This window comes from Emydura macquarii, unplaced genomic scaffold (genome assembly GCF_026122565.2).
Source record: "Emydura macquarii macquarii isolate MOO-44397 ecotype Brisbane River unplaced genomic scaffold, CSIRO-AGI_Emac_v2 contig_3113, whole genome shotgun sequence".
Taxonomy (NCBI): domain Eukaryota; kingdom Metazoa; phylum Chordata; order Testudines; family Chelidae; genus Emydura; species Emydura macquarii.
This window is the reverse complement of record NW_027133250.1, coordinates 2,049,685-2,063,338: the sequence shown is the minus strand read 5'-3', so window position 1 is coordinate 2,063,338 and position 13,654 is coordinate 2,049,685.

Below are 13,654 nucleotides of genomic sequence, written 5' to 3'. Positions count from 1 at the left end.
GAATATCAAGGCTTTTGTGGCTACTCACAAACAATAAGTTACAGAACTACATAGAAGCCTAGAGGGAAAGGAGAGAGTCTTTAGTGATGATGGAGAAGGATGTAGCTAGTGGGTGGTGTAACATGGTCATGCATTAGCAGCTTCTCCAGACATACACCTAGCCACTAGCAGGGCCAGATTTAGGGGCAGGCAACCGGACTTGGGGGGTGCCATGCTCATGGGGCTGTTTTTGTTATTAGCGACAAAGTGGAAAAAAGGTTTGAAGTAAAACGTTTCAGGTATTCCGTCTTTGGATTCATTTTTCACTAACCTCCTAGAATATTCTGGAACTCTGTTGAATCTTGTGGAACCTTCCAGACCTTCTGAGAGAATCTCCTAGAATGTCGTCAGGCAGGCCCTCATGGGTATTTAAGGGGCGGGACATCACCAGCCAGTGAGAGATAAGAACAAATTGAAGAGAAGTGAGAGCCTAGCTGTGATATTGTGAACCTTGTTTATTGTGTAATTGTGAAAGTGTACTTGTGTTTTAAGACTTGAAGAGTGTAAATAGTGACTAATAAAGGGCATATTTAATGAGACGTCAGAGATGTCTATCAAACCCCTATCTGTGCAACAACATAACAGAAATACTGGTACCTCTTTTACCATGCTTAACGTGTAATGTCTGATGACTTTCTAACACTGCAGAACATGGACATTTGCTCTCCCTTATACTGTCTGTTTTCTCCCATAGAAAATAAAAGGCTCCCAAAAATGCCTTCAGGAGCTCAGCATAGGAAGTGAAAAGCTCAGCTGCAATTTAGTTTGCAGCAAGGAGCAAATTTGATAGGAAAATATCTGAAACCGAACAACATAGACCGGGGTTTAGGCAGTAGCGATCGTCCCAGTGTGGAGGAAATAGAGGAGCAAAGCGTAAATGATGGAAGTCCTATTACTAAGGAATTAGCACATTTACCTGAAGATAAGGAATGGAAATGTGAGGAAAGCGATGGAGAATTATCCAGTTTTCCTGGCAGCATAAAAAGAGAGTGATGATAAAGAAAAATGTGACACGTGAAAAGGAGATTAATGATAAAGAACGATCAGCTTCGTATGATGACAGAAACAGCAGTGAGAAAAATTATACACTACAAATCAATACATCAGATCCTGCTTTATGGAGGTGATCCCAAACTCTGCCAATATTGATCGTACAATTTTGAATGAGCCTGGCAAAATCGAGGATATGAATTTCCAGTAAATGAGCAGAAGCGACAATTCTCAAAGTCACACTGTGAAAGAGTGCCCGAGAATGGTGAGAAACTGAATCGGCATTGGCTAGTTTGCTCAGAATCAACTGACAAAGTGTTCTGTTTTTGTTGCAACATATTTGACAAGGCTGCCAAATCATTGCTTGTGCTTTCCAGGTACACTTGCTGGCATAACTTAGCTGATGCTCTGAAGAAACATGAAAAGTCACTCAGCCATTTTACAGCCTATTCCAAATGGAAAGAGATCAAGTCCAGGCTCAAGCTGAATAAATGTATAGATGGAGAAAACCTGCTCATTATTAATGTAGAAACCCAGCATTGGAGGAACGAGCTTGAGCATCTAATCTCAGTTACCCTCTTCCTTGCAAAGAATAATTTGGCTTTCTGGGGCTCATCGGTTAAGTTGTTCACTGAAAATAACGATAATTTCTTCAGTTTGGTAGCGCTCCTTGGGAAATACAATGATGTCATGGGTGAGCACCTACAGCGAGTAGTTCGTAAAGAAGCTATGGACCATTACCGCAGCAAATCAGTTCAAAACGAATTGATCGACCTTTTGGCAAAGAAGGAACTTGAGAACATATTGCTGCGGCTCGGCAAAGCAAAGTACTCCGCTGTAATAATGGGCTGCACTCTGACATTAGTCACAGTGAAAAGATGTCATTTACTGTGAGATTTGTTGATGACAAGGATGGCTGTATCTAAGTAAAGGAACATTTGATCTGTTTACGGTCTGTGGACAACTCTATTGGAAAAGGTCTCGCAGAGCTGTTTATGAAAGTTTTGAATGAGAATAAAATAAAGCTTCAGGACTGCCGGACAGTCAGGCTCCGACACTGGCACGAACATGAAGGAAAGAAACAGTGGCACCCAGGCAAGGACCTTTGCACTGAATCCAAGAGCATTCTTCATGCCTTGGGGGCTGCCATTCCTTCAACCTGGTTGTGTCTTTAGAGTACTTTTTTCAGCATCAACTATCAGGTAGAAGATCCTCATGGACAATGTTACACATCTGACCGTGAAGCCACAAAGTGACACTTGCTGGGAAAGCCGCATTGACAACGTAAGGCCTGTGAGGGTGAGTGCCGTAGACGCCCCTACCTGCAGGGCCATTTGGTTTAGAGCCTACCCTGGCCACTTGTGAGTCAAATAATCCCTTTTGTTGGGGTCTGGTTTGTTTAAAAGCATCACTGTTCAAGAGTCAACTTAAATCAAAACAAGTCTTTTCTCCCGCTCCACAGTCTCTTCAGTGCCCCATTAGGCTCAACAGTTTCTTCCAGAACCCAGCTCCCGCTGCCTGGCGTCTCCTCAGCTCGTCTGGCTCCTGCTGCTCACTTTCTAGCTGGTTGCTGCGGTCCCCTCTGACCCAGCGCCCACTCCAGACCCACTACAAGGCCCTCCATGCAGACCTCTTCCCTTCCCCACACTGACGGAGCAGCCTCTTTGCCCACAAACACACACCAGGCTATTACTAGGTGATCCTGTCGCCTGACTCAAACCCTAGCCCAAGCCCACATCCATCACCTCAAGCCAGATAACTAGGCACAGACAGGGCTCAGCCCAGCTCCCTTAAAGGGCAGTGCCCCAGGCAAGCGGAGATCCTCGGAAGCTGAAGACAGGAGAGTGAGTGCGGTTGTGAGCGTTGTGGTGGGGGATGGGTTCACTAGAAGTGAGGAGCGTGTGGAAGAAAGATGGGGCCTCCAGTAACATAGGGCTGTATAAAGCTGGCTAACTCATCTTACTTCTCAGTCTTCATATCATTGCATTCAGTAGATGGCTGATTCTCATCCTAACAGTAGTAAGTGGGAAAGCTGCTGCCAATCAATACGGCAAATGGGTGATTAGTGATTACCAATCACTAGTGTATGAATTTATCTCGTTCAGTATAGGTAAAACTGATGAAAGTGGTAGGAAACAAGCAATCAAATGGACTAAAATGATGAGAACCGAGAAATCATCTAAAGCAAAACATAATCATTGTCAAGAGGTGTTAACTAGCAAGATGGAAAAGATTTGGGCTCTGAAAAAGTACAGAAAATTGGGTGGGGGAGGGTTTGTCAAGATCAAACCTGGGCTTGAATGAACCTTTGTCTATTACAATCCAAGAGCAGAACATTGACGAGTTTGCCAATCCTGAAAGAAAACATTTCTGCTGATGTCATCAAAATGTAACTTCAATGCTGAAACTTGCATTAAGCACAAGAAGTCTTTGATCAAAACACAGAACACAATTCACAAAACAAGTTTCAGCAGAGGCAAACTGTACAAGAACAACTGACGGGTTCAGAGGGGCTTGACTAATTCATGACGTCACAACTGTCATGAGTGGAAGTCTGGCTCATTATAATTAACCATAAAGAACTAGAAACCACACAAGGAACAAAATCAAACAAATTGTTCAGAGAAGCTATGGAAGGTTTCTGCTACTTATTCAACAAGACTGATCCCATATACACAGGCCGCAGGTTGAGCCCAGAAGAGGCAGAAATGATGCCAATGGAATATAAACCTGATATCCTTCATTCTCTTCTACCATTAACACTGAAGATCTGAATTTCTACCCCGGGTCTCTGTTGGCAAAGGAGGCCGTGTCACAGTTGTTGCATGAAAATGATAGAAACTTGTGGCAGAGGGCAGGACAGATGAACTCAGAATTCTGGTAATTTTTAAAGTCCTGCCTGCCCTGTCCAGCTAGCTCAACATCTGTTGAATGTATTTTAGCATATTTGGACTGGTTTGGTCAAAACTGTGTCAGAAGGCCACATGCTGAAAAGAAAATAGGTTGGTGAAAGCATATTGGTAGCTAAGGGCAGGTACAATTGGGGAAAGGGCTTATCAAGATAACAGACTGGGGACTGGATTGTTGTGCCTTGGTGCTTTTACTTATGGAATTGCAGCCTTTTCATTGTGGACGAGGTGTGTGTTTTCTGCGTCCACATTTCTTATCCTTAGTGAGTGTGTAGGAAGGTGCAGTGGCCTTCCTCTGAGCCTGGGCCCGCGGGAGGGCCACAGGCACCCAATCAGACGCTAGACAGCCCAGTTTCTTATCCTTACTGGCCGTGGGCCCAGGGATGAGCCACCTGACCAGAGAGCAGTTCCGCCCCGAAGCTGGTCCGGAAGTGTGTGTTTGAGAGGCATTCTCATTTAATACCGGCCTACCCCGTGTGGTGTACCCTGACGATCGACATTTCATGTAGCGGGGAACCCGGGGAGGAAGGAGCCCAGGGACAGCCAGAGGCGTGGCTGTACTAGGGGTAACGCCCAGTCGGCACCCCGCCGACTGAGTGGCAACACCCGTGCCACTGCTCCCTGGGCTGGGACGCAGTGGAGTTGGGTGGGCTTGCGTCCCCCTCCCCTCCCCCTGATCCTTCTACCGCCCGCTTCGAGCTTCCTGGCTCGCCCGCCCTGGGACAAGGGCCGGGGCGAAGGACTCCTGGCTAGGGCCGGGGCGAAGGACTCCTGGGAGGGCCGGGGCGAAGGACTGAAAGACTAACATTCCCCTGTGTTGTAGGAAGGTGCAGTGGCCTTCCTCTGAGCCTGGGCCCGCGGGAGGGCCGCCAGGACTGGACCGGGCAGGAGCCCGTCCTACAGAGTGACACAGGTAAGTGTGTGTTTGACATTTCATTTAATAAAAACCATGGTGGGTCTTTTCACTTTTTTCACTGGGATTTTTCAAGCTAGTGGAAGTTACGAAGACTGCTAATCATTTAACCCCCTCCCCCCGCCCGACTCCCCTCGAGAGCCAGAAGATGCTAGCCCAGAAACCAGCTGAAATCCCCACATTTGGCTTGTTGGCCCTTCATCTGGTTTGTCCTTCAGTTCTGTATAGGTCCTTAAAATGCTCTCCTCACTGTAGTAGCTGAGTGCCTTCTAGTAGTGCATTCCCCTACTACTGGCCTTTCTGCTCTCTGCCCACACAGATTGCTGGATTCATGCCAGTCCTTCCTGTCCTTGGTCTGCCCAAGGTCCTCTCATAGCAGGACACCTCCCTCTTCTCCTTTTAGCCATTGGGGCCGTAAGCAGAGGCTAGGAAGGCAACTGGGATTCCTACCGGAGAAGAGGTGAGTCAGTGACGATTCACTCCAGGCAAGGATTCAATCCAGCTCTGTTGCCCAATGGCCAGAAATCCTTCATCCTGGTGGCACAGCACCTCCAGTGGGTCCCACCAATCTTTAGAAATGGACATTCCTGGCTAGCCAGCAGTTCTGCAGAAATGGACCTGGGGGTGACAGTGGACAAGAAGCTGGATATGAGTCAGCAGTGTGCCTGTATTGCCAAGAAGGCTAACAGCATATTGGGCTGCATTAGTAGGAGCATTGCCAGCAGATCAAGGGAGGTGATTATCCCCCTCTATTCGGCATTGGTGAGACCGCATTTGGAGTATTGTGTCCAGTTATGGGCAACCCACTAAAGGAAGGTTGTGGACAAATTAAAGAGAGTCCAGCGGAGGGCAACAAAAATGATTAGAGGGCTGGAGAACATGACTTATGAGGAGAAGCTGAGGGAACTGGGCTTGTTTAGTCTGCAGAAGAGAAGAATGAGGGGAGATTTGATAGTGGCCTTCAACTACCTGAAAGGGGGGTGACAGGGAGGATGGAGCTAGGCTGTTCTCAGTGGTGATAGATGACAGAACAAGGAGCAATGGTCTCAAGTTGCAGTGGGGCAGGTCTAGGTTGGATATTAGGAAAAGCTTTTTCCCTAGGAGGGTGGTGAAGTGCTGGGAGGGTTACCTAGGGAGGTGGTGCAATCTCCATCCTTAAAGGGTTTTAAGGCCTGGCTTGACAAAGCCCTGGCTAGGATGGTTTAGTTGCGTTTGGTCCTGCTTTGAGCAGGGGGTTGTACTAGATGACCTCCTGGGGTCCCTTCCAACCCTCATCTTCTATGATTCTGTGATTAAATTGCTTCAGTGTTAGCTGTATCCTCTGTGTTAAATGAAGTAAAGTTAGGAAAGCCCACATTCTGGAGGAGCCCTAGAGAACAGATTGTCTTTCCCTCTCAGTATTACCATGTAGCTATTCATTTGTGTGGTATATGGAGACCCAAAACAGATTAGAACTGAAAAAGGAGATGTGTTATTTCAATACAGGGTCACACAGAAAACTAATCACCCTTCACCTTGGAAAAACTTCCTCACGCACCCCAGCACCCTGGACCATGCTCAGTACAGCCTGGGGGCTTCTATCAGTAAATAGCTATTCTCACATTGGCCAGAGGTGGCAATAAGCGTAACCAAAACACCTACAACATTACAATTCTTAACTGGGTTTTCAGAACTGCTTGCACATACGTTTGCCTTTAGTGGCAAATAAAGAAGATCTTAAGCCAAAATCCTGGATGTTGCTTCTACTTCTGATTCCAGCTCAGAGAGGCAAAAGGCATCTTTCCTTCTCGGCCTCTGAAGAATCATGATTTGTTGCTCTCCTGGGTACAATTCCATGCCTTAAGGAAACTCTCTCAGCCTCTGCCACAGAAATTCATAGAAGGTGAAATTCAGTTCTGTGCAGAGGACCAGCACTAAGCCTAAATATCACTTAAATATCATGTTAACCCATTTCATCCAAACACGTCTAAGGACACAGCTGAAATAAATAACTGCATGGGAGGAACTGGGACACAGAATAATCAAAGCAGAAAACAGATTCACATTCTTTAGTTTCCTTTCCTCCAGAGATGCTTGCACTACAGACTACCTAAGCAATTTAAAAAAGCCAGCACCACCCCAATCACTAGTGGATTAATGAGATCTCTGACAGACAAGTAAGAGAAGATCTTGCTACATTTGCTGCATCCCTCATCCCACAATTGCACAAACTGAATTTGTCAAAAGCTATTGAACCTGGAAGATCTCACGGAATGTTTAGTGTTCCCAGTTCTTAAATCAAAACACTCTATTGTCGCCATGTCATTCCGATTTGCAGACTGGCCTATGATATGGCTCCCCTTAAGTTACAGAAAAATTAACACATTTCATGAGTAGGCTCCTCACACCTCATGATCAGTCCTCAGATGTAAACAGTTTAAGGCTGCCCATAACTTCTGAGAGATGTGAGATTGAAGGTCACCCTGAGTGTTATTAATTTATAAATGCCTCTGCAGCACCTACTACAGCACAAGATTCAAAAGTGATCACACAATGAGCTCTGCTGAAATGCAATCGTTTTATTTATATTTTATTGTGTTCTCTGATTGTGTTTTGCTTCTGCAACCAAGAGCTGATTTCTCTTCCAGTGTTTTACTAACTGCCTCGTTAGCACTGTACCTGATTTTGACCTGACTTCCCCATTTTTCACTGGTTCCACTCCATTTACGTCAATGACGTTGCTCCTGATTTACATCAGTGATATTAAGAGCAGAACCAGAGCCATTGCTTTTAAGCAGAGGTGGCTGAAAATGGGGGGCAGGGAAGGAGTAATGGAAAGGTTTGAAAATGTTGAAATAATTTTCATCCCACGGGTCCAGAAAGATTGATTTTTTTTTTATGTTTGAAATATTTCATTTTGGGTTTTCCTACTTTTGATTTTGATTTTTTCTCTCTTTCTGTGTTTACATTTTGCCAGTGAAAAAGTGAGGTTGGGAGAGGAGAGGAAGGACAAACTGAAACGCTGGAAACGGAAAATGAAAAATGAAAAGAGTAAATTTCTCTTTTTCCCATTTTGAAAACAAAATGGAAAAATTCGAGAAAACAAAGATTTTTTTATTAAAACATCTGATTTACCAAAAAAAAGAGGCCATTTTTCGTTTTAAATTTTTTTGTTTGAAAAGTTTTGAGCGGTTCTACTTTTAAGCTGGTGAGTATTGTCAGTGAGTGCCTCACCCATGGAAAGGGAGCCGAATATGATGACAGTTGTGAGGCATTCATCTTGTACCTGTTTTTTCATAGGCGTATCTTGCAGTTCATTCGTTTTTGAAAATAGCACCACCCCCTTCAACAGACCCAGGCCACACGCTATGCTGGTTATGGCTGTTCTTTATTAGTGCCTCTTTGAAGTATTTTTCCTCATGTAAAAATCGTTTCCTAACATGAACTTTTATGCCTTTTGAAATCATTTCCTCTCATTAATTGCTACATCTTTTTATGGCACTTCTTGCTTTTCCTCTGCTAGAATTCCTTCCATTATTTCCTCTTCTGAGCTGTGACATCTTGTAGCTGTTTGCATCCGTAACTTGCTGCTTTTTTAAATACATGTCCCCTCAAGAAACTGTTTGATCTCCTGCTTATTTCTATTCAAGTTCTATTTCAGGAAGCTGTATATTGCCTTGCCAGCGGTGCACACACAGTTCTTCATCCTTATTATCAGCATTCCTGGATTTGCTCTCAACTGGTCAAGGCCTCCACCTTGAATAGCAATGGTGCCAATTGCCCAACTAGGGAGGGCTACAATTCTAAAGGACAGAAAGGGGACAACGTGTGGCAAAATGGGAGTGCGGGGCAGTTTAGCAGGGCCGCATACCAAGGCTTACTGAACCAGGCCAGACCTGTAGTTATAAAACAGTTATGACTTGGTTTCCCCTATGTTACAGCTTGTTGGAGAAACACAGCTGTGGTAGTCCACGAAAAGCACAGTTTTGAAACCTTCCCTATAACATGTTGTATCAGTTTTGCCTCACAAAATGGCAGCTGCCCCTGTACATAAGAAGACTCCTAGAAATTCAGTGGTGCATACAGAGAGAACTAAATCACACCAGGTACACAGACACACTGCACCTGTCAACCTGCAGAGACCAAAGCAGCCAGGCATACCCATGTAGTAGGAGTAAAGCTAGTTGGAAAATGAAAAGCTAGTTTTAGCAAAAAAAATGTGAAAGTTTGAAGTATGTGTTTTGCACCGTTCAAAAACACCAAGTTTTCATCTTTTTAAAACTTTTTGCGGAGTTTCCTCCCCTCCAAGTTTTCTTGAAAACATCATAGACACCACTATTGAAATGTATTCTGTTTACCAAAAAACTGATTTTCAATACACAAAACATTTATATAACCATTTCAATAATGGATTTAATAATGTTCTGGTAAAAATTATGATTAAAATGTCAATTTTTCTTGAAACCCTTTTGAAAAAAACCAAAACATAACCTCAAACTTTTCATTAGTAAAATTTAATCCACGTTTAATGAAGAGGAATGAAGAAGGGCAAGAGTGGAAATTTAATGGGACCACTTACAGCCTGAAAAAAAATCAGCTTATCCATCTAACCAACTAATCATCATACAATGGTTGTACCAACTTCAACCTTCATTACAGCCATGCACAGTCCACAGGAAAAGATGTACCTTACACAATGCTGTTTAGACAAATAGCATAAGGAAGGCAATCATCCTCCACCCTTCTGTGAAATACTGTGTGCCACAATTATATGGATATTAAACGTAAAGCTAATGGATCTATGTATTCAGATCCCCCAGACCAAGTTCATGAAGTACTTACACACACAAAAAAAGGTAATGTAGCATCACACTTAGTAACAGAATTGTATGGATGTATGGTCATATGGATGAAACAAATTGTAAAGCCAAGGCTACGTGACACACATTCTCTATGCTTCATTCTGTATCAGTATAGGTCATCTCCAAACTCAGCATGTCGGCAGATGTATATTGCAGCCTTCTTAAAGTCCTTATGTAAACAGGTGATAAAAGAAAAAAAAGAGGTGGTACGGTCACTTTATTAGTACAGTGAGTTTTCCAAATTTAAGATGATAGTAGGCATAGGCTGCAGGTTTCTTAAAGCCATTAAGAAAAGTCCTTACTAATGTATTTTAAATGATACATCCTGAAAAGTAGATTGGAAAAAAACCCAAAGGGAAGATGGAAGGGTAGTAACACTAAGGGGAAGGGGTAGGGTTGCTTGGATGGTTTTTTCTGTGCATTTCTATGCTTTCAAATGTTCCAATGTCTTTGGAGATGAACGTTGTGGGTTTCTACTGTGTGTTTGCCTTATGATAACTACAATAAGGCAATTGTCATGTACAGTATTTTCATCCTTTCCATCATCTGAAGGATTTTGTCTGAGAATAAAATAAAATTTAAAAAAAGAACCCTACCGGGTTGCTTCCTGAATACCACATAATCCACAGAGCAGCTTTACCAATCCCAAATATTACAATCACTTAGATTCTGAGCATGTGGGCAAGACTCACCAGCCAGATACATGGGAGTAATTCCTGTAGTAACTCAGAGCCCTCACCCTCTAGAGATATGTGCTAATAGCATTCGTGGACTGGCCATATGGCATTGTAGGCAACCTCACCATACCATCGTCTCCGTACATTTATCAAGCTCAGTCTTGAGACAAGTTAGTTTTTTTGCCCTCACTGCTCCCCTTGGGAGGCTGTTCCAGAACTTCACTCTTCTGATGGTTAGAAACCTTTGGCTAATTTCAAGTCTGAACTTGTTGATGGCCAGTTTATATCCATTTGTCCTTGTGTCAACATTTGACCTTAACTTAAGTAACTCCTCTGCCCCCTCCCCAGTATTTATTCCTCTGATGTATTTATAGCTGACAATCATATCTCCCCTCAGCATTCATTTGGTTAGGCTAAACAAGCCAAGCCCCTTGAATCTCCTTTTGTAAAGTAGGATTTCCATTCCTCTGATCATCCCAACAGCCCTTCTCTAGACCTGTTCCACTTGGAATTCATCTTTCTTAAACATGGGAGACCAGAACTGCGTACAAGTATTCCAGATGAGATCTCACCAGTGCCTTGTATAACAGTACTAACATCTCCCTATCTCCACTGCAAATACTTCACCTCATGCATTCTAGGACTACATTGGCCTTTTTCATGGCTGCATTCCATTGGAACCTCATAGTCATCCTGTGATGGACCAATATACTCAGGTCTTTCTCCTTCTCTGTAGCTACCAACTGATACGTCCTGAGCTTATGGCAAAAATTCCTGTTGTTAGTCCCTAAGTGCATGACCTTGCACTTTGCACGATAAAATGTCATCCCATTTCTATTGCTCCAGTTTTCAAGGTCATCCAGATCTTGTATGATATTTGGGTCCTCTTCTGTATTGACAATGCCCCCCAACTTTGTGTCATGTGCAAATTTAGCCCACTGCCACATTTAGTGCCAAGGTTGTGAATGAAAATGTTAAATAAGACTCCTGAGGATCTCCACTAGTAACCTCCCTCCAGTCTGACAGTTCACCTTTCAGTATGATGCATTGTAGTCACCCTTTAACCACTTACTTACCCACCTTTCAGTTCTCATATTAATCCCCATCTTCTCCAGTTTAACTAACAATTTCCTGTGTGGAACTGCATCAAATGATTATCTGAAATCCAGGTAGATTAGATCTTCTGCATTTCCTTAACTGACTTTTTTTAGACATCTTCTCAAAGAAGGAGATCAGGTTGGTCTGGCATGATCCACTTTTTGTAAAACCATAATTTATTTTATCCAAATTACCATTCACTTCTATATCCTTAACTACTTTCTCTTTCAAAATTTGTTCCAAGACCTTGCCTACAATTGAGGTCAAACTAATGGGCCTGTAGTTTCCCAGGTCATTTTTTTTCTCTTTCTTAAAAATAGGTACTATATTAGCAATCCTCTAGTCATAAGGTACAACCCCGGAGTTTACAGAGACATAAAACAAATCCTTGCTATTGGGCTTGCAATTTCATGTGCCAGTTCCTTGGGTGGAGATTATCCAAGCCCCCCGATTTAGTCCCATTAAGCTCTTTGAGTTTGACTTCCACCTTGGATGTGGCAATTTCTACTTCCATATCCTCATTTCCATTATCCACCCTTTGATAACCCCTGAACTCCTCATTACTCTTATTAAAAACTGAGGCAAAATATTCATTTAGGTGTTGGGCCATGCCTAGATTATGTTTCATTTCCACCCCATCCTCAGTGCTTAGCAGTCCCACTTTTATTTATATGGCTATGGAGCCTTTTACTACGGGTTTTAATTTCCATGACAGGTATGCCAGAGAAAGATTTTTGGATGTAGGTGATTAGGTATTAGTGTGAATTCCAGTGAGGAAGAACATGATGCAAGATTGTTGGGAGGGACCTTTCGAGGTGATAGAGAGTTGTGCAAACAATACATGTCAGTAGACTGAAGGCTTGCTACAAAAAAGAGATGGTGGGGAATATGATTTGTTGTGCTGATGAGAGAACATTTACTGCCTCCTTCAACTGAGTTGGTCAGGGAGAGTAAGGAACAGATTCCTCCGGAGAGCACTGCAATTTGGGAAGGTTTGGACCCAATCCCAAAGCAGAAGATGTTGGCCCTCTTGAAATACCACAGGCAGGTATTTTCCATTCAGATGGGTTTAACTAGCAAAACAGTGCATTCCACTGAAACCCCAGGGCCACACCCCACCCCTAGCAGAGCATATCATGCTAAAGGAGAAATGCAAAGACAGATTCAGGGTGAGGTGGACAGTATATTAGGTAGAGGGATGATTATTAAATCAAAAGGCCCGTGGGCATCTGCTGTTGTGATTTACCTAAAAGGGATAAAATCCATGAGATTTTGTGTGGTTTTTAGAAGGATAAATGCCATCATCCAACCTGATCCTTACCCCACAGCCTGGATAGAGGACCTACTGGATCTATTGATGGGTGCAAACTTCAGAAATACTCTGGATATGACTCAAGAATATTGATAAATTCCCTTAGATGCTGATGCCCAGGAAAAATCCGTTTTCACAGTGGAATCTGGCTACGTGGGATTAAGGTTATGCCTTTTGGATTAATAAATGTGGGGGCTACTTTTCAGAGGCTTGTCAATGAAGTGCTGTAGGGGTGACAGGCCTTTGCCATAGGCCTATATGGAGAATTTGGCTATTTTTAGAGATTACTGGCAAGACCACCTGAACCATGTGGGAATTGTATTGCAGAGGTTTAGAGAAGCCAGCCTCACTGTCAAAGTGTCTAAATGGAAGATGGGGCCCTCAGAGGTATCTTATCTAGGATACAGAGTGGGAAGTTGGTTTGTTCACCCTAACCCTTTAAAAGTAGAGGCCATTCAGATTGACCTGCCCACGAACCAAGAAGCAGGTCCAATTCTTTATTGTTCTGGCCAACTATTACCGGTGGTTGTAAAGAAATCTAGCAGGCCAGACAAGGTGATATGGACTGAGGCCTGTGAGAAAGGCTTCAAGGGCATAAAAAAAGAGGCTTTGTCTAAAGAGCCAGTTTTAGCCCGGATCTCAGCAAACCCGTTGAGCTGTGCCACTGATGCTTCTAACAGTGGGTTAGGCACAATGCTAATGCAGGCTGGGTGGGGGACAAGAGGCCCCCCATTGCCTTCTGAAGTAAAACACTGACCGGCACAGAACATAACACTCCCTCTCAATGAAAGCATAGTTATGCTATAGTTTGGGCTGTTAAACATTGTAAGCCTTATCTGTAAAACAGAAGATCTGAGGTTCTAATGGACCACTCC